Genomic DNA, 21,934 nt, shown 5'->3' on the forward strand with positions numbered 1-21,934 from the left:
GCCTCCTCGAAACCCGACACGCCCAAACCCTAGCCTCTTCCCGTCCTCGAGCTCGCCGGCCGGCCGCCTAGAAGCCATGGGGTTTTGGAAGCACGGCCGCAAGGGGAAGCACGGCCGCGAGGCCGGCTCCTCCTCGGGACACTGCCGCGGCTTCATGAAAGAGGAGGCCGCTTCGCCGCCGCTTCGGGCCCCCGCGCCTGCCCCGTTCACCATCGCCCCTAGGGTCGCTGGCGAGCGCGATCGGCAGTACCTGGCCATGGATGTTTGCCGACGTTATTGGGAGATGCGGACGCTAGTCCCGTGGAGCGATGTCCACCTCCCCAACAACTGACACCTCTCCACCGACCGGGTCCCGATCCCGCCGGTCCCGATGAGCGGTCGTGCGCGCCGTGATGAGATCGCGCACCGACGCCGCCTCCTCCCTGACGACCTCTACTACGACGAGAGGTACGCCCCTGACTCCGTGCTCTGGGACACGTGGCTCCAGGACGAGCACGACGTGCGGCGCGCGTCCTACTTCATTGGCACAGCGTCAGGGCCGCGTCGGCCACGTCGGGAGGTGCGCAGGCGTAGGCGGGTGCGCGGCCTCACGCCCACGCCGTCGCCGTCCCCATCTCCGTCGCCACCTCCACCTCCTCGCATGACAACAGGGGAGGAGGTCCGGCTCATGCAACGTGTCATGAAGGACCCCATGAACACGCACGATGAGCGCCAATGGCCGGGCCTCGAGGAGACGATGGCCCTATCTGCGGTCGGCGACGTCGCCATCCCCGAGCTGGAGATGGCGAGGGCGGAGGAGGTAGTGGAGAAGGAGCCGATGGTCGCGTTCCACCCGGCCCTGGTTGGGTAGCACTGGAGCTGGTCCTGCTCGGCTCTGGAGATGGCTGACGCCGTGGGGGTCGCGAACTGGTGCCCCATGCCGCCACGGTCACCGTAGCGAGATGTGTCGCCACGGGAGGAGGTGGTGCAGGCCCCTGCCTTCCAGCCCGCCCCCACGTACCACAGACCGCCGGCCCACCTCTGGATGCCGCCGGACTACGTCGACCTCGTCAGCGATGACACGAGCGCGCGAGCGGCATTTTTTCATTTTGTTTTTTGTTAATTATGACACTGGGCCGTTAGGTGAACCGTGAAACTGCCGTTTTGTGGCCGTGACCCCTAACTTATGTTTTATGCTTTTTTAACTGCGTTTATTTATTTTTAGTCATTTTATTTAAGTTTTTTCTGTTTTTTTAATCACGTCCAACACGGAGATTATTTGGGGTGCAGCCGCGCGTTGAGCACCACGATCCAACCGATAGAAGCGGATATGGGCGAATCCATTGTCACCTCAAACGGATAAAATCTGGTCAAATCGGATGTTTGTTTGAGACCATGCGGTGGAGTTGGCCTAATACGATCCTCGGAGTGGAGGAAGTTTTGGACCTCAGATTATCTTGCCGCGGCGGTCCACCCGAAGGCGCCGCTGGATCATCCTCCTTCCCGCGTGCCGCCGATGGCCGAGAGCCGGACGTACGTACATGTAGCCAAGCGCGAGCATGTGGAAGAAAGGTCAGGACCTGGAAAAGAAGCAAAGCGGCGAGCACACTAGCCGACACGCAGAGCGGGCCGAGGACAAGGACGCGCGCGGCCCTCCCATCCCATGCCCGAGGCCGCACAAGGAAGAAAGAAAGGAAAGGATGCTCCCTCCACCTCCTCACCCACCCACCCACCAATCTCTCTCTCCCCGCCTTCTCGCCAAGCGAATTTCGCGCCCGAGCCGAACGCGAGCGCGGGACGACGAGACGGTGGTGGTAGTAGCAGTACGGCACGAAGTGGTCCGCTCGTTACGCGGCGAGAGAAAGCGATGGGTCTAGTCATCTCGCGCCGCGCCTCGCTTCGCTTCTCTCCAGGGGAGGGGAGCGTCGGGGCGGGATTGGGGCCCAGGTGCCCGCGGCACGGGTGGTTGGGCCTGGATCTCTCCAGAAAGCGGTAGAAAAAAAAACTCGCGGTTGAGGGGGGCACGCACGGGCAGGTCGCGAGAAGTCGGGGGAGAAACCGCCCGGTTGGTGCAAACCTAGCAAGCTTAGCAAGAGAGAGAGAGAGAGAAAAAAGAAATGGCTTTATTCATTATTGTGTTGATCTCCACGGGGGTTGCCGGGACGTGGACGGGAGATGGAGCGATCGACACGACACGACCGGAGTACTACTACTACCAGTAGTGGTGGTGATGCTCGTGGGAGCTAGCTGCTGCGTGCTGGGGTTGCGTTTGAACAGAGCACGCCAGGTCGCCGCCGGCCACCATCTTTTTTCTTTTTTTCTTTCATTCTTTTTCGCGGCGAGGAAGCCCGCTTTTATCTTTGTGTGTGTGAGAGAGAAAAAGATTCTTTTTGGACGTCCGACAATCGCTGCGGCAGTAGCAGGGTACAGTCACCTGTGGTGAGCCTGAGTGAGACATCACCTCCAGAAGCGCAGCAGGGTAGGGGGTACTCTCTTCTGGAATTAATGGCTCCACCTGTGATGCGTGTCATCATTTTCTTATCCTTGTGGAGTGGGCAACCGGGGCTGGGCCACCGGATTAATACCCACTTCATATGTCTCTCGCAAGTGGCCGCCTCCCACGAAGGAATCCCTTAATTAGAGCATCTATAACAGATCTTGCAACCGCGCGTCCCACAAACGTCTATAAAAGCTTTCATAGACAGATTTTACGGGATAAAACGTGCGGAGACGGAACAGATCCCGCATCAGAATCGGACTTCATCACGGTTTTGAAAGTTAGCAGTTCGCGTGTTAATTAGACATAGTCATACATAGCCGGAGTTCGCCGGAGTTACACACAGAGTTCATACAACTTAATTTAACATAGTGCAATCAGAAATTTAAATTAGTTCATACCCAGGGTCTACTTCTAATTCAACTTCACTAGGGTTCTCGAGAGCCGGGTTTGAAGATGGTACTCCGCCTAGAGCGCCGACAGCTGCGCAGCTGCAGCCGCATCTCTAGCGCCGGCGGCGGTCCTTGCCACAAACCATGCCCACTCGGCCACGCGCTGCCGCTGGATGGCCAGGTTGAAGAGCCGGCTGCAGCGCTGGAAGGTCTTCCACGCACGGGACTTGGCGTCGTGCTTGCACACCGCCACCTGTTGCCTGTCCGACACGGGAAGCGAAGGCCGGAGCTGTCGATCTCGTCGTTAAAAGAAAGCATGCACATACTCCAAAGATCATGAAAGCATGCACATACTTCAAAGATCATGAACGCCGGCCGGATTCACTAGAGGCCAAAAACAACAAGATCCAGAAAATATCTATCGAAGACACACCTTCACATGGCCTTCCCAGGAGCTTAGCACATTGATGGGACAGAGATAGAATTGGAAGGACATTATTCCTACATTGGGATGACGCATCCACCTCGTCGTCCCAGCCAAAACATATAGACTACCTAAATCAAGCCGCCCATGTTGGATCTAAGCATGAAGTCGAGTTTGTCGCCTTCGAGGACCATGTCCCCATGCCCTCCTCTATGGTGACCTAGCCAGGTTGGGTTGTTGTCGAAGGTCACCGTCGTGATGGTTCTTGGGCTCTCGGATGCTGCCGACTCGGGCAGCACCGCCAACCCCGATCGGTCAACGCATAGTTACCATAGTAGTCGGCCAAACTCCGTCGCACTAAGCCACACCTCGCGAACATGACCTTTCCACCGCCTCAGCGCGTTACGGCTTTGCCGGGCGACATATTTTGAGGATGATGAGAGGGGAAGAAAGTTTCTTTTCTGGTGGTGGCTCGCCAAACCCCCTTGACCGAGATGAATCAAATTAAATTGCTTCCCGTGCATAACAATGGACACCACTGTACATTGTCTTCTGCATATTTTGCATGCTGATTTCGGGAGAAAAGCTAACTAAATGTAAGAAGGAAAGACCACGCAAGAAAAAAAACTATAAGAAGAAAAGAAACTACACCCTTCATTCCTAAATATAAGCTTTTTTAAATATACTAATATGGACTATCTATGGAGTAAAATGGCTGAATCTACATTCTAAGAATGAGTGAATCTACTCTCTAAAATACACGTATACGATCTTAAAAAAAGTCTTATCTTTAGAAACAGAGTGTATAAGAGGTGAGCGGAGGTGCACCTTTCAATAAAGCGGTTTTTGGAGCTCGAGAGCCGTACTGAAAGCATGTGAGGTATGCGCACGACGCCCGCCTTGCTTCCCAGAAAAATGAAAACCGGAAATCGGGCAGCGGCTTCGGTCCCCTTTTCTCCGAGAACTCCCTCGCACTCACAACTCGTCTGTGTTTACGTACACGGAGGTAACATGGGGTCAGGAACAGAACATCGGAGGGCTCCTCCACGGTCACATGCTACTGTCAGAACAAACCCGGTAGCATAAATAATTCCGAAAATACTACCGGGGTTCACTAACTGATCGTAGCTGAAGTTTTCTCAAAGAATGGTAAATTAAGCTTACATCGTAAGCATTTGCAAACGTGTTCTCAACCGGCGTGGTAGTTGCAACTCATCCGATTACCGGTTGGCTGAATTGGCCAACGACGTGCTAGTTTTTTTCTTTTTTTGCATGAACGACGTGCCAGTTGAGGGCGTTTTCTCGCAAAACATTCGGGTCTCGGAATTACAACCTCCATCCCATAATATAAAAACATATTTTACATTAGTGTAGTGTTAAAAATATTCTTATATTTTGGGACAAAGGGAGTACCTTACTGTGATCTAATTATGTACTCCCTCCGTTTCTAAATATAAGTATTTCTAAAGATTTCACTAAAAACTACATACAAAGCAAAATAAATGAATCTACACTCTAAAATGCGTCTATATACACCTGTATGTAGTCCGCATTAGAATCTTAAAAAAACTTACATTTAGAAAAAAAGAGAGTACTACGTAAGAAACATAATTTTAATCGTTCAATGGCAGTCATAGCTGGGCCAAGCTACGACTGCAGGCAGGCTGGCACATTTGACCGGCCCGTCGGCTAGCTAGCAGCAGCTTTGTGGTGACGCAGGCCACCATGTAAGAAAAAGAGTTGATCATCAAGCCGGCGATCGACGGCAAGATCTCACCGCAGGTGCCGGATGATCTTTTTTTTTTTTTACAAAGTGCTGTCCGTGGCCCTGTCAACTGGTGACCGCCGGGTGCCTATCCTCTGGCTTGGCGATTGCGAGATGCGTGGACCAATCACCGGCCCCGATGGCGATACCCATCGGCTATGCCAGCCAGCATGCGTGCGTGGTCAGGTCAGGTTAATTTTGCGACTAGTATTCGGGCATCATTAACGTTGGGATAGAGGTCGGACCGATCGAGACCTCTCCCGTGGATCGACGCCGGAAATGGCCGAGAGCGACGGCCCATCGGCCGGTGCTGCAAGATTATTATTTATATACTCCATGAGAGAAGGGAGTGCGGTTCAATTCATTTATGGCCAAACACCCTTTGATTTTCTTAATATTGTCTGATTACGTACGGACCTGCTACCACGTGTTTACTGGACACCGAGTCAATTTTCATTCTGTTTTTTTTTTTAGGGTATCAATTTTCATTCTGTGAAAGCTATAACTTCGGTTTTTTTAGGGTGGGAGAGGGGGTAGGGTAAAAGGAAACGTTTGTGTATCGTGGAAACGAAAACGGACTTGCAAAATTTAGGCCTAAAAAAATAATAATAATAAAGTGATGATGAGTCCAAAATAGAAGTGTACAGACAACAAGAAATTTCTTTCCAGTGAGATTTTCTTTTTGACCTGTAAAGCGTGCAAAAAAACCGGGCAGAAAAGTGGTGTTAGGAAAACGTATCCTACTGGCTCGAGTTGGGTGCACCAAACATCGGTAGCTGCCGTGGAAGAAGGGAGAAGGGTCGCAGTCACGCCTGTTGTGGTCATCGCCTAGCCAGTCATCGGGCGGAGGTCGGATTGGGTTACTCCCAACTCCCAAGTCTCGTCTCATCAACGCGTGTTGTTTTCACGAACACGTGTAACGTGTGGACATGGCCAAACTATAGATGATACAAAAGGATAACGAAGCAATGGTTAGTTTTCCCCTCTTATTTCTTCTTCTTCGAAACTTCAGGTAGATTTCAGTTCAGTCAGTAATACGAGTAGATTTTTAATGCCAACAAGAACTGTCATGAGCATTTCGATATTCTCGGCTGCTATAGCGATTGAAAATGCCCCAATAAGATGGTGCGACAGAGCAGAGAAGGAGACATACATCTGCTGATCTGAATTCTGATGGGAACGGCGCAACAACCGACCGAACCCACCTTGCAGCGGGGGTACCATGCGTCCATTATGTGTGTACTTTCATGTGATTTGCCTTTTCTGTTCAACAGCGACATGGTTGAGAATACTACTACTAATAATGACTAAATGAGCATTGCAAGCAGAATAATTAGCAGATGCAGAATCATGAAGCAACTCATAAGCAACTTTTGCTTTGCTTGAGGAGCAACAGTGGTGAGTTCCAAGCCAGTAAACCATAACAACTGTTAAACAACCACAAACTGCCACGGATATCAATCATTCCAGCAATATCATCCCGAAGAGAAAAATATCAAGTCAAAGAAAAGAATGTGACATTTTTTTTTGGAAAAGGAGGATTACCTCTGGCCTCTGCATCAATCGATGCATGCAACCATATTATTAAAAAGCGTAACAAGGTCTTAAGTTCCAGAAAATTCAAAAAAAAAAGGTCTTAAGTTCCAAGAAAGCTCAAAATCGGAGCAATAATGAAAAATAAATAAATTTGTAAAGCGCCACCAAAAGAATGTGACATAGCAATAATGAAAAGAATGTGACATAGCAAGTATATTAATACAATGTACCATGGGGGTAAGAACTAAACATGGCAAAAAATCTGTCTACGTTCCATTTACTGGAGTACAACAACGGAAATTAGCCAACAAGATGATACATACAACAACAAAACTCAATCATTCCACACTTGCTCGGGCTTAGTTCCCAGCAACACTTTCTGCTCCAGCTGGTCCATTGCTCATCCAGTACTTGTATGCGTAGAGTGAGGACACCACTAGGGCACCGACGACGATAAAGGCAAACATTGTTGGGCCGATTTTAGTAGGGCTCTTCTTCTGCTTGCTCTGTGCCAGCAGTGCTCTCGGCTTGATCTTCGCCATGGCTCACTTCTGGCAATGCCAAGAAAAAGACTGGTATCAGCATAAGGAAGTTTTTTCTGAACCATTATAATCCACAAGAATACCATTAACTGATCAACTGCATTAGGACATGTATAATGCAAGGGGCCTAGAGAGGTGCTTGTAAAAATGAACATGTTGTTTTCTTAAGCACCGGTGCTTGGCACCTCTGTTAAAAAAACAAGCAACGGTTTAAGCGACAATCTGTTTATTTTTACGAAGTACTTCTCTAAGCACCTTGAACTAGTACATGGTTTTATATGCTTATGAACAGCCTGATTTGTAGGATCACAGTAATAACTGCACTCATCGGGACGTGGAAATAAACACCTAATACAGCGATATTGCATCTTCCATGTGTCAAAATAATGCACTACCAAACTTCAGAGATAATTGAAGAAGCGAAAATCATAATTCATGCTAGTAGATAGATACACTGTTTAAATGATTCATCATGTTAACTCATGAATCCAGTCCAAAGGTTATTATGTGGGGACCTCATAAAAGAGGCATGCCCAGTGAGTGACATAAGATACATGGAACGATGACCTGCAGTACTGTAGGAAATGATGTTCTAAGATCGACTGACATAAGATACATGGGACGACGAACTACAGTACTGCAGGAAATGATGTTCTAAGATCGACCCATCGCAGGTGCAATCTGCGGCTTGAAATTATAATTTCAAGCCGCAGATTGCACCTGCGATGAGTAATGCAAATCAAGGGCCATGTAAGTTCATTACAACATGACCAAATGGAGGCTATGGCTGTTGCACTCGAGGGACACAGATCGTAAAACTCTGGCGCAGATGGAGGGGTGCATCTATCCTTGTTCCCAGCTTCGTTGTCTGAAGAACTAGGCTATGTATAGCAACAGTAGTACAACACTGAGGGATCCACACAAGCGAAGCCACTGCGCCCTGAACGGAAAAGCGGGGATCTACCAAGGACAGATCAAGGGGGGCGTGATCTCGAAACAACCCGCTCAAGATCCACGGTTCCTCCGGCCACACCCACAACCGAAATCAATCACTTGGCGGCTACTGACAGAAGGAATTAATCAGCGGTCGGGGTAACGCGCGGCGAGAAGGGAATTGTGGGATACAGTACCTCGATCTGCAGCTTCACAATTCTACTCGGGGGATCCCTCGCTCTAGGAAATGGAGGTGGCGTGGAGCGATCCCGAGAGAGAGAGAGAGAGGGATCCAGGCGAAGATGACGAGGATGCAAGGCTGTGCGCCTGTGGTGCACTCGTCGTCTTTTGAAGGGGAAAAGGAAGCATCTTGGAAGGGGAGGCGCGGGAGCCAGGGGCACTTCGGGCACATTGATCCAAGAAACTGCCCAAGGAGAACGAACATGCGCTGTGCCAGTCCACGCTGCGAAACAGAATCGATCAGCGACAAAAACGGGAGGTCCTTTTTTTTTGAGAAAACAAAACAAAAACAAAAACGGGAGGTCCTAATCGGCGCTGGCGCTCACGCGCACGCACTATGGGCCAGCTCATCTAACCTCAGCCCGCACACCCCCGCGGCGCACTGGGCCGGCCCATTTCCGTGTTTTTATTTGGACCCCGATAACGCGCGACCGTTCGGTCTGGGAGGACCCAAGACCGAACGTCACGTTCGGGACGGGAGGGTAATGAGGAAAGTATCGTTTTCCCCCTGAAATCCTTTCTGATGGATCAATTCCCCCCTCAACTCTAATACCGGATCAATCAGCCCCTCAAATCTCTAAAACCGGACCAATTCCCCCCTAAAGTGGTTTTGAACTTGATTTTGAGTGGTTTTGACCCAAACCGCGTACCCGCTCTGCTCTCCTTTGTTTCGTCTCGCTTCAGGTGGTGCCAGTCAGCATCGTCGAGTACGCGCTCCAGGGCTCCGCCTCCTCCCCGCGCGACGCCTCCACTGACTCATCCTTGTCCTCCTCCACCTCTAGCTGCTAGGCGGGGAACGAGAAGAGGATGAACTGGAGCTCCTTCGACATCGGCGAGTACCATGTGGCCGTCGCGCAGTGGTGCCGGGGCGAACGCGGCCATGCAGACCGGCGAGAGACGCCGTCGGCACCGGGGCCCAGAGCCGTCTCCGCCACAAGAGCCTACGACGGAGCTCGAAGACGACGAGATCACGTTGCCGCCATCCTCCAGCAGCCCCGACACGCTGGAGACGCTCATCGAGAACGACGCCTGCGTGGTTGCCGCCTCGAACACCGTCGCCGCTCGCCGGGAGGAAGAGAATGCGGGCCTGGCGCAGCAGAGCGTGATCACGGGCGGCCGGATGAGCGCGTCGACGGTGCTGATGCAGTTCGTCTCCTGCGCTGGCCAAGCGGGACGCCGGTCAGTGCGGTGCGAGGCACACAGAGCGGTTCCCGGACTGGGCAGTCGGACTTGAGCAGGAGCATGGCATCAGATGGCTTCTCGGGAAGCATCGGCGTCCGTGTAGGCATGGAGTGGGAGTACTTCTGCGGCAGCCTGGTCGAGACCATGAAGACGGCAAGCGGCGAGCATGCCGGCCACGGAGGCGAGCTGGGCGCACTGAAGACGCGAAGTGCACGGCCATAACCGAGAGAAGTGCACGATCTGGGTCAAAACCACTCAAAATCAAGTCCAAAACCACTTTAGGGGGGAATTGATCCGGTTTTAGAGATTTGAGGGGTTGATTGATCCGGTATTAGAGTTGAGGGGGAAATTGATCCATCAGAGAGGATTTCGGGGGGAAAACGATACTTTCCTCGGAGGGTAATCGATCGAACGAGTACGACTCGTTCGGGAGGAGAACGCCCCAGCCCGAACGCCCCCACCAACCAGGTCCGGCCTTTTTCCTGTGAAAGGAAAACGAAAAATAAAGCCCATATTAAGTTGCGATTAGTAAAAAAAAGCCTAGTTTTTATGTGATTAAAAAACAATGTTCTTTTACACGTTACAATTGCCATGGACTTTTGCCATTCTATGAAAAAAATTGCCACGTTCAAGTTTATGGTTTAAAAAAATGGCGAAAAATAGGAAAAATCATGGCATTTTGCATCTGTACAGTATGAAAAGCTGTGATCACTATGAAGTTTACAGAAAAACGCAAAAGTTGCCGTGAAGTGATATGGTGAAAAAAGTTCTCTCTAGACACATAGAAAATTTTCGGAAAACAATGGAGAAAACATCTTAAGTTGTAATGATATTCTGCATGTAATCCCCATGGCAAAAACAAATTTGAAAGAACAAACTTGGCGTGTTCTCAAACTAATTTGTAATGTCCATGACCAACATTCTCCGGATGGACATGGCAAAAAGACACGAACCATAGCAAAAAGTGCATTTAGTTGCCATGGAAAAAGACATATCTATAAACAATACAGATTTTAGTTGCCATGCCAAATTTGCCATGTTTTTAAACATCTACAAACATTGCCACGTTATGTTGAACATGTTTAGTTTCCATGGCAAGTTTGCATATTTGTGAACATGTTAATTAAAATAAGTTTGTCATGTTTTTGAACAAACTTAATTAAAAGAAGTTACCATGTTTTTGCACATATTAAAAGTTTGCCATTTTTTCAACATTTTAAAATGCCATGGCGAATTTGTCATATTTTTTGAACATCTACAAAATGTTCCATGTTTTTGAACATCGTAAGTTGCCATGGCAAAGTTTGCCATGTTTTTCAACAATTATAACTTTGCCATGGCAACTTTACATGTTTTCGAATATGTTAATTAAAGAAGTTTGCCATGGCATAAAATGGAGTAAAATTTGCCATGGAAAAATGGTTTAATTTTTGCCATGGCAAAAAAGTAGTACTTTTGCCATGGAAATAAATTTTAAAATGCCATGGTTACACAAGTATATTTAAGATGCTATATAGTAAAATGTGTTGTGTTCTATAAATTTAAATTTGCCATAATATTTGAATTAAAATTGTCATGCTCTTTATAATAAATTTGCCATGACGAGTTAAACTAAAAATTGCCATGGCAACATAACCTAAAATTTGCCATGTGAAAATAAACTTATTTTTGTCATGGCAAAAAGAGGAGTTAAATTTGCCATGGCAAAAATGGAATACTTTTGCCATGAAAATATATTAAAAAATGCCATGGCTATAAAAGTATATTTACCGTGCTACATAGTTAAATTTGCCATGTTCTGGAAATGTAAATTTGCCATCATGTTTAAACAAAAAATTTGCCATGCTCTTTCCAATAAATTTGCCATGGCGACTTGAACTGAAAATTGCCATGGCAACTTAAACTAAAATTTGCCGTGTCACTATTACAAAGATTTCTAAAAACTGTCGTGATGATGTGTGAACTATTACAAAGATTTCTAAAAAACATGCCAAGACGATGTGTGAACTCGGTACTCGTGGCAACTTAATCCAGTCACCATAGCAAAAACACTGCATATGATCTAAAGGAAAAACAGAAGCAATCACAAAAAAGGGGATAGCAGCATACCACAGGAGCAGCAGTAGCAGTTCCTGTTGGCTCGATCGTGGGGGGAAATGGAAGAGTAAGCCGCCGACCTCCCCAGATCTTGTCCGAGCCGCAACTCATCCTCTAGCATGCCGCCTACGCGAGCACCAACAGCTCCCCCGACGGAGGGCACTGGGCCATGGATGGCCATCAGCTGTTGATGCAGGAAGCCATGCCAGAACCTCCGCGTCACGCTTGTGTAAGGCGAAACGGCGGAGAGGGAGCTCTAGGACGGAAGCCGCGATGTCGCCGGCCGTCGCGAGCAGCGTCGCGCGCAGCTGCAACTTCGCCATGGTTGCCGCTTGTTGGATCGCCGCCGGAGCCGAGGAGACTCCTCTCCCACAGCGGCAAAGGGGATCACCACCGGAGCTGAAAGGGACTCTTCTCGCAATGGCAGCCGCATCGAGAGGGTGGAGCAGCCCGAGGCGGAGGCCTCTGATGGCGGCGGGGACGGTCAGCTCGCCGACGGCGGATTCCGATGGCGTTGAGGTCGGCCAGCTCGGGAAGGGAAGATGAAGGCTGCTCAGCGGCCGCCGCGGCCCACGGCCTCCACCCACGACGGCAGCTCGAGCCGGGCGGCGCGGATCCGAAGAACAACGGCTAGTGCTTCGCGTCGGCGAGCATCGCGGCGACCTGCCCGCGGTCGGCCTCCGCCTCACTCGGGTCTCCAGGTCGCCGGCCAGGAGGATTCGGCATGTGGGGAATGGAGTGGGGAGAATGGATAGGGGAGTGGGGTTCATTCATGACGACCGCTTCTCTGAACGCTCGGCACTGGATGACGTGGCAGGGGTTAGCTTTAAGATATGTGCGTTTTGATCAAGTGGCTCTCGACACGTTCGGAATGAGATATGAAAATACCGGTCATTCGGGAGTTATCGATTCCGTTTTATTTGGTGTCTAATCCGCAAAAATGTGAGCTAAGAGGATTCGAACCACCTACCTCCCTCGTGAAGGACAGAGTTTAACCACGCAACCACAGACCGAGACGTGGTTATGTTTTACTTTTTTCGTCTATTATTCGTTCTTCGTTCTTCTTTTTTCCTTTTTTTGTTTTCCATTTTTTATTTTTCGTTTTCTTTTTTTTTCTTTGTCTTGGAACGATGAATTTGTTTGCAAATACACGAACATTTTCTTCAAATCGATGACCTTTTTTTTCAAAATCCATGGACTTATTTTAAATTTTGATGAACCTTTATTCAAATTTAATGAACTATTTTTTCAATTCGATCAACTTTTTTCCAATTTCAATGAACTGTTTTCAATATCTATGAACTTTTTTCAGATTTGATGAATTTTGTTTCAATTTCGATGAACTTTTTTCACCTTTTTTGTAAACTTTTTTCCAAAACCGACGATCTTTTTTCAAATTCGTGACCTATTTTTCAAAATTGATGAAGTTTGTTCAAAATCGGTGAACCTTTTTTTGAATTTTGATGAACTTTTTTTGAATTGGTGAACTTTTTCCAAAATCGATGAACCTTTTTTGAATTTGGATGAACTTTTCTCAAAATCGATGAACCTTTTTTGAATTTTGATGAACTTTTTTAAAATTGATGAACTTTTTTCGAATTGGTGAACTTTTTTTCAAAATTGACAAACCCTTTTTGAATTTTGATGAACTTTTTTCAAATCTGTGAACTTTGTTCTCAAGATTTGTGAACTATTGTTCAAAATTCATAGACATTTATCTCAAAATCATGAACTTTTTTTCAAAATCTATTTTTTTTCAAAACAAATGAACTTTTCCTGTAATTCATGGACTTTTTCCAAAATGTTTTCAGAAAATTAAAAATCAAAGCGCTACATTAACAGTTTACGTGTGCAATAAATTACGTGACTACAAATGTACTTATAAATTTCGCCCTGAATTTCATCAGTAGCGCAAGCTAGGTCTGGTGGTTAGCTAGACTCATTCGCTGTTCTCATGGCGCGGGTTCGATCCTCGCTGAGAACCATTTTCAGGTTGCTGAGAGCGCCGGTTAGGAGCTCCCGCTCGAACGCCCCTCGTTCGCCTGGTTCGACCGTTCGCTGGTCCGGCTGGTTGACCGTTGACTTTTCTAGAAAAGTTTAAATTTTGAAAAAAAAGAAAATCAGAAATTTGAAATAAATCGTAAATTTTAAAAAAGATTATGAAATTTGAAAAAAAATTCACTGGTATTAAAAACATGTTCATCCATTTTGAAAAATGTTCACAAATTTGAAAGAAGTTCATTGAATTTGGGAAAAATTCACAAATTTTAAAAAGTTCATTAAATCTGAAAAAAATTCACTGCTTTCTAAAAAAGTTCACAAAAAATAGAAAAAAAGTTCATTGCTTTTCAAAAAAACATCGAATTTGAAAAAGGTTCATCGAAATTGAAAAAAGTCCATCAAAATTTTTAAAAAACTTTTATTTGATAAAATTTCACGAATTTAAGAAAATAAACAGGAAGCAAAAATGAAAAGAAAAAAAAGAAACACATAGCACATTTCCAACACATAGCGAATTTCCTGTATGTAGAAATATAATAAAGGAAGTGGCTATACCCAAGCGTCGTGATGGTGTAGTGGTTGGCGCAAATAACTTGCAGCGAAGAGGTCGTAGGTTTGATCCCTGACGCCCCCACTACTACAAAACAGGAAAATGTAAAAATGGGCCGACCCAGAGCTGAGGTGGAGTGTGTGCCGGTTTGCAAAATGAACTGCAACCGGCGCCTTAAGCGCCATACAGGAGATGTTGGAATATCCTATTTGACGCTTACTGCGACAAACTGTCGTTGCAACGCACAAGGAACAAGTGTGGGTTCGATCCCTGACGCCCCCACCGCCGCACCTTTTTTGAGTGTTACAAAACAGAAAAGCAAAGTGTAAAATGGGCTGGCCCAGAGCTGAGGCGGAGTGCGCGCCAGTTTGCAGAATGAACTGCAACTAGCGCCTTAAGCCATATAGGAGATGTTGGAATATCCTATTTGACGTTTAGTGCGACAAACTGTCGTTGTAACGCACAAGGAACAGGTGCAAGGGAACGGCATAGGTCGACCCACTTCGGATTACCGTGCTAGAAGATCATAGTTCTCGGAACCATCCCAAACCGGTTTTATTGGTTTTTCGGCTTTACAAATATTTTGCTGTTTCTTTTCTTCTTTTTTTCTTTTTCAAGTTTATTTTCCTTTTTCTGTTTTGTTTTCTATTCTTTTCTTTTTTTCTTCAAATTTATTTTTATTTTAGAAAAAGTTTGAATTTGGAATTTTGAAAATGTTCCTTTTCCAAATTTTGTTCACAAATTTAGGAAAAAATGTTGAAGATTTTTTAAAAAGTTAATATTTTCAAAAAAGCTTCCCTTTTTCGAAATATGTTCACAAATTCAAAATATGTCTGGGAGTTTTCCAAAAATGTTCATGGTTTCAATTTCTTTTGAATTCCAAAAAATGTTCCTGCTTTTCAATATTTGTTCACATAACCAAAAACATTTGAGAATTTCAACAAATATTCAGGTTTGAAAATTAGTTCTGGGGTTTGCAATTTTTTTCAGAATTTTGAAATTGTTCAACTTTTTTAAAAAATAATCACTTTTTAAAAAATTGTGCACGTTTACTAAGAAAAGTTTGCGTTTTCAAAAAATTGGTCACAATTGGAAAAGAATGTTTAGGATTCCAAAAATTGTTAACAATTTCAAAATATTCTTTTTTGAAAAAAGGAATTAAAAAAAAAACCGCGTTGTACAAAAAATGTTCGGGCTTTGAAACATTACTTACTTTTTTAAAAATTGTTTACATTTTCCAAGAATTGTTCGAATAAAATAGAAAAGTGTTGAGTTCTGGCACTATGGTTAGTTCTTAGAAATTAGCGTCACAAATATGTCACTTACAATCATAGCTCCTTTTCTATCGACAACACTTACTGGGAGGTCCTCTACAACGCGCTGCTTTTTCGTGATTTTTTTCTGTTGCGCTACAGTACCAACAGGAGCTTCCCATCGCACCCGCTCGCTGCATGCACCCGCAGGCATCCGCAATGGGTCGGCCTAGTCGGTGTGTATCCTATGCGAAGGAGCGCCCATTTGCCGCGAAGTGCGGCATATAGGAGCTCCTGAAGATACCTTGGGCGCTTCAGGTGTGTGAATCCCCGTTGGCACTCCCGCGGACAGTAGACGGGCCGTGACCCAATAGCTCTTTCTCGGTCTTCGTGCTCAGTCGCCCTTGTCGGCTAAAAAACGAACACCTATTTTTTAGATTTAAAAACGAACAACTATTGGTTCATGAACAAAACTGACTTTCGATTTTTATAGATAAAAAATGTTTGTGGATTTAAACCAGTTCATTAACTTGAAAAAAGATCATGAATTTGAAAAAATGCTCATAGTTTAAAAAATGTTCATGGATTTAAAGAACATGAATTTGAAGAAGTTCAAGATTTGAAATGTTCACAGATTTGAAAAAAAATGTTCACGAATTTGATTTTCTTTCAGAATTTCTAAAAAGATTCAGAATTTTGACAAATGTTCATAAAATTTAAAAAAGAGTCCAACTATCAATCAGTCCTTGTCGTGGAAAGATAGGGTTTTCCTCTATCTATACCTATTAATAAAGGACGGAAGATTTCATGGTTCTCCATAAGTCATACCTTTATAACCGTTAATTTCATGTCAATCATAAAAGATTGACGGCTGAGATTTAACTCAGATTTAAAAGTGCGAGGGCTCTCCTTGATGATCACTTTTAGTACCTGGAGAAGGGAATGCATCACCCGCGAGGTAGGAGTGGCTTGCGGGCTCCTAATGAGGGCATACAACATGGGTCTAACAGTAGTCGAGTAATAAGCTTCAGTGTGGATGTCCTTTTTGTCATTGGCATGACCATTCGTTTGAGTCAGCTCATCTCCACCTATAGACAGCGCAATTATTCCGTTACCCTTTTGGCTAAAGAGCAGAACTAAGAATTAAGCATGCGGTTGTTCTTTAACCGGGTCAGTTCGTCGGTGTTGGTACGGATGTTATGGCCTCATACTTTTTGCATTTCCCTAGACAAGAGCTATTGTTATACGATGTCGTTGGTATAGAATTGACTTTCGCATCATATCGAGCAATGGCATTGAGCCTGAGAGAGATGCTGAAGGACAACTACCATACTCTCCCACCGAACAGAGAGAAGCAGAGGCCCTCGCGGAAAGAATGAATCTAGTATCGACGGAATGGTATCTATCTTCTTAATATTCGTTTTCCGGGGGAATGAGCCAACCCACACAAGAGTGCCTACTAGCTTGTCACGAACGCAGAGGAAAAGAGGTAAGATACCCCCGCCCCCGAGCCGGGACCCCTTCTGGAACTTCTTATAGTCGGTTGAACCAACAGCCTTAAGCCAATACTAAATAAAGTCAAAGTGGAATATGGAAAGCAAGCGATAGAAAAGGAGGAGAAAGAACCACGATAACCAGATGTCGAAGCCAGCTTGAGATGAACATTAGGAAAGAAAAACAGTGATTCAGCGTTATGAGTACCCTCCCTTAATAAATAAATAGAATAGGGGCCAAACAATTTCCTTCAATTTGAGTAGAGTGCGTTGGCTGGAAAGTAGTAAAGTCGAAGTGAACCTCTATTTCGTAAAGGAGAGATAACCCCGAACTCGAGCTACTTCATTCTTTAATAGGCTTGTTGTACCCGGTCTTGCTATTGACTCCCTAGCTAGCTCAGAAGGAATGCCTAACTCTGTTGGGACAGATTGGACAGTTGGAGCAGCCGATAAACCAGCCACAGCAGAAACAGAATGACTAGTTTCAACAAGGCGAGCAGGAGAAGCTACTCTCTTTTTAGTCGCATCCGTGGAAGGAAAGGATTTTTATATCGCATATCGAACCGGTGAAGCAAATGACTTTCTCGAGTGAAACGAATAGGTCTGGTGCTTCCGAGCCAGCAAGGGGACTAGTTTCAACAAGGCGAGCAACCCCTGCTATATGTATGTATCCAGGACTATGATGTATCCAGCTCAGTTGGAAAGCACTAGTTTACTTCCTCGCTACCGACCCAGGTACATTCTTCTTTGGACATGCCCGACCCTAGCTTATTGGACAGTTGCAACGAAACGAGTAGGTGTATCGACCAGGACTAGTAGTTTTACTAGGTGTTCTAAGGGGTAGAATGACTAGTAGTTACAGCCGTGGAAAGATATCTAATTCATTTCGGCGCCCTTTCCCCGCCTGGAGAAGGTAATCTACCACGAGACCATACAAACAGTGGAAACTCCATTTTCCGAGATACTATTACTCGACCAGGAATCACCAACCACTATAGTTAGATTTATTCGATTTCTTGGAGGTTTAAGGGACAGATTCCATTCTTCAAATGTTGAGTTGTATTCTATTCATTCTATCTTTCTTTCGGCTTCCTATGGTTCCACATGGATTGGTCGACTCAGCTTAAATAAAAGAGTTATAGAGTTCAGTTTCTACTGACTCCTCCGCATAGCCAAGAAGATCAGAAGAGAAGTCGGAATTGGTTTTTCCAAAAACTACCCATGGGATTTCTTTGTCTTTTCCTTATCTTTTGTCCGGTGAAGAATCTCCTGCTGCAGAGATAAGATGAATGGCTTCGAGATACCATCACTCGTCATTGCCAAGGAAATGAATTGCAAATTGGCTACTTATAGTCTACACTTCCCCTGATTCTCCACGATGACCCGCATTCATTGATTGAGAGAATAAGCTGAAGATAGATCCATTGCGATATTGGTTTGGAAGAGAAGCCGTGGGGACAGCTCATTGTTCCTATATCCGGAATTGTTAAAGAATGCAGGTACCCCGTTGACTATGTCGGGTAACGCCGACTTAGGTTATCCCTAAAAACACTATCAACCACATCATAACTGTTTGCTTCCGCTTTCCTCGCAGAGTTGGTTCTAGCTTTCACCGAAGGATCTCGATCGATGCTCGCCATCAAAAGATATGGGTCTAGCTGCTGCCCTAGCCGGAAAGAATGGGAGAGTGAGCCATTCATACTGAAAAGAGTGATTCGTTTTTGAAGTATATCAAATTCAGAGGAAAAAGCTGGAAGAAGACGACGGGATTGTTGATAGATCCCCTCTACATCCTAACCAAGAGGACCAAGTGCAAACCTCTGTCTCTTTTTCTCGCCGGGTGGAAAGGTTATTCTTTGCCAGTAGTGCCCTCTGTAGGAAGAATCGTAAATGCCGGAGGACGCGTTCAACATGAATTGTCACTTTGGAATGAAATCACCTCTCGAATCGAGCAAGAAATGACTATTTATTTGATAATAGCGACTTATCACAAAAACAACCAAGGGTCCATCGACCCGATTGAAACTGTCTTCACTGCGTTGAATCGAAGGGAACTACTATAGAGAGTGGAATAAGCTACAAGGCATAACACTATGAGCTTTTCTTTAGATAACCTTAATCACACCAGCTTTTCCTCATGGGAGGGTAAAGGAAATCGGAATGTATGAAATCTACCCCAATAAGAAATGCGGAAGGTTGTCAACTAGAAACCTGTTATCACTCTCTTCTTCCGATCGTCCCATCAGTTTCTTGTAAGCCTGCTTCCTCCGATGATCGGTTGCGGCTAACTTCTCTATCTTCATCTCTCTGAGTTCGCTTCTTGGTAGTAGTTACCCCTGTCAGAACCTTTGTCTACTCTTTCGTATAAATACGCTGATCTGCCAGCCAGCCGAAAGTAGAGAACCACATTGTATGATCTGGGGCAACTCTCTGTTATAGCAGCGATTTCTTATTCATTCAGGGCGCCCGTTCATGTGTTTTTAAAGAAATGATACCTTGTGATTCCAGATTTCAATAGAGACTCGATTCCTCACATCTAAGGGAAGACAGACACAAATGCACAGACACATTATCCGGGGGTGTCACCGTTTGCATCGTATCAGTATCATAAGAAAAGATTGATTGTTGTGAGTGATTTTACTACCCTTCCAGACTTAGCAGGTAATGAAGCTGCTGACGAGGGAGGAAATGTCCGTTGAAAATAAAGCGAACCAGTGGGGCTTAAAAGTCACTCTTTGAATAGTTTTTCAGACCGTTAAGTTGTCAATCTTTCCAATGATGAGGCTCCAAAGTTTATTACATTTCCTGGTCTGCCGAGGACAGCACTAGATTGATTGCTTACCGACTTTCATTCAGATACCAACCCATCTTTTTATCAAAAGCATGGAAACTATCTAATCGAAGATAGAATTCACGCCTGTGAAAAGTAAGCAATTTCATCATTTTCCTTCGCAACACAGCTCACTCAATTGTAGAGATACCGAACAGTTTGAGTGATCGATCGACCTTGTCGCACGATGAGCCCATTCTCTCTCTTCCATCCCGCCTTCTGAACCGAACCCTGGAGAAAGACTTCTTGAACAGAACAGAGCTGCAATTCCAGAAACTTCCATTTTCCATTGATCTGGGCGTTGCTATTAAAAGTGGGTCTACCCGCCCCGGCGTGACTCACACTTGACCAACCACTTCTATCTAAGAAAATACTTAGGTAGGGTCAATCTCCCTTCGGGGTTTACGCGTCCTAGTCCGAACCATTGGATCGATCAGAAGAAGAAAGGCAAAGGAATTGAAAGGTAGAGTAAGAAGCATCGCCCAGCAGAGTGATTGAGGGAGTCTTCCCCAGCCCAATGGTCTTCTTTTTGTTTTTCACTCTCCTATTTTGATTTTGGAAGAGTTCTACTACTGTTTCAGTAGTTCTAAGACCCTTCCTTCCCTTTTCAAGTGCTTGCTATCCCTCTCGCTCTACCCGTCCAGAGGGAGCCCTAGTTTCAGCATAATAGCCTCGTTTTGAAGCGCTCGCTTCATATGGACGTACGTCGAACAAAGGAATCTTATCGGCATACCCACCTGCTGGGCGTGGTTCACTTGACCGACCAACCGACCCAATAGTAGGAGTAGGCGGCTGGCTTCTTATATGAAGAGAACGGATGGAGAAACAGATGCGCGAAAGAACTAGTCCCTTGGAAAGCTTCGTTTTCCTAACCCAACCTAAGCATAATGAGCTAGTTATTTGAGTATCGAAGCTGTCGAGTGTTCCATTCTTTCGTATGTAGACCCCAGCGAAGAAGGAGAATCAGAAATGGAACTAGTCGAACACGCATAAGATACCGGTTTTAGGCATAACCCCGGGTTAAATAAAGTAGTAAAGGAGCCCAATCTAGCTAAAGAGGGGCTTCTCCGCCACCATAACCAACTAGCTACGTAGATGAATTATCCTTGCGTTCAGCTATCAAACCCATCCACTAGAGCTTGAACCCATGCTTGCTCAAACCATCTGTTTTCTCTTCTAACGAGCATGGCTTCCCTGTCACCTACACTAGAGACGTCTCAACAGTTTAGTCTATTCATAAGCCTAGTACACAAGGAGGGTTTTAGCACGCACTAGCTGTACTGTAGTATGATCTGGTATCAGCTGCTGTCTCTCCTTGCTATTATAGTGTAGTATAGGTCGCCTCAAACTCAAACAAAAACGGGTGCACAGTTCTACTGCGTCTTATCGAATAGTGCTTTTGAGTCAAAGTGCAATCACCATTTCATGTACACCATCTTTGTCAATATCTGCAATTACCTGTAGAAAGAATGTGAAAAACAACTCAAGGTCATTTACAGAACGAACAGCAAAATATAAGCAAAAGGATACAAAAGGTTCACTTACTGGGGTGGACAAGATGTGAGCATAGATGCTCACGTAATCTTCCGCTTTCTCATGTTCTTGTTCTGTCCAGTCCTCATCTCCCCACATGGATTCATCAACATAGTCATCATAATCATAATTGTACTCATCAGGCTGTTCTTCTGCATCCCGAAACAAATCAAATGATGTATCAGCGTCATCCTCTAGAGGCTCGCTATTTTCAACAGTGGCTGCTCCTGAACGAGCTGCTCATGCTCAGGCGGCAGCTCGTTAAGATCAAAGTCGTGGTTGTTCATCATGGAGACCTGGACCCCTGCAGGTGCCGTTTTCCCCGCTGCCAGGCTCCCACCAGAGAGAGATCCCATTTCCGTTTTTCTAGAGCAAGCTGGAAGCGTAGACCCATACCTTGTACTCTCATTCTTTCGTTTTAGCTAGCCATAATGGTATGTGCTTTGAAAGGTAGTTCTTTTTACTAGAAAGTACTTACAGAGGGCACTGAGGCGCAGCCTCGAGCTAGGCGAGATTCTCTATTGTTGCTTCTTATTAGCCAGATCCCGCACCAGGTTTTCCAGGCGGAACAGTTCCGGGATCTTATGAATCTGCGACCAGACGTGAATCTGGTTCAGAACCATAGATCGCGGGTTAGCCATCCCGTCGTAAGGCTTCTTTACACGCCATGGTTGCGGAACAGCCACG

General features: G+C 45.7%; 1 pseudogene; it reads left to right on the forward strand.

The window, feature by feature from the left end:
* The first annotated feature begins 370 nt into the window (after nucleotides 1-370).
* Nucleotides 371-9,712, forward strand: LOC123056881 (protein SOSEKI 5-like; annotated as a pseudogene).
* Nucleotides 9,713-21,934: the final 12,222 nt, after the last annotated feature.

The sequence above is a fragment of the Triticum aestivum genome, chromosome 3A (assembly GCF_018294505.1).
Source record: "Triticum aestivum cultivar Chinese Spring chromosome 3A, IWGSC CS RefSeq v2.1, whole genome shotgun sequence".
Classification (NCBI taxonomy): Eukaryota; Viridiplantae; Streptophyta; class Magnoliopsida; order Poales; family Poaceae; genus Triticum; species Triticum aestivum.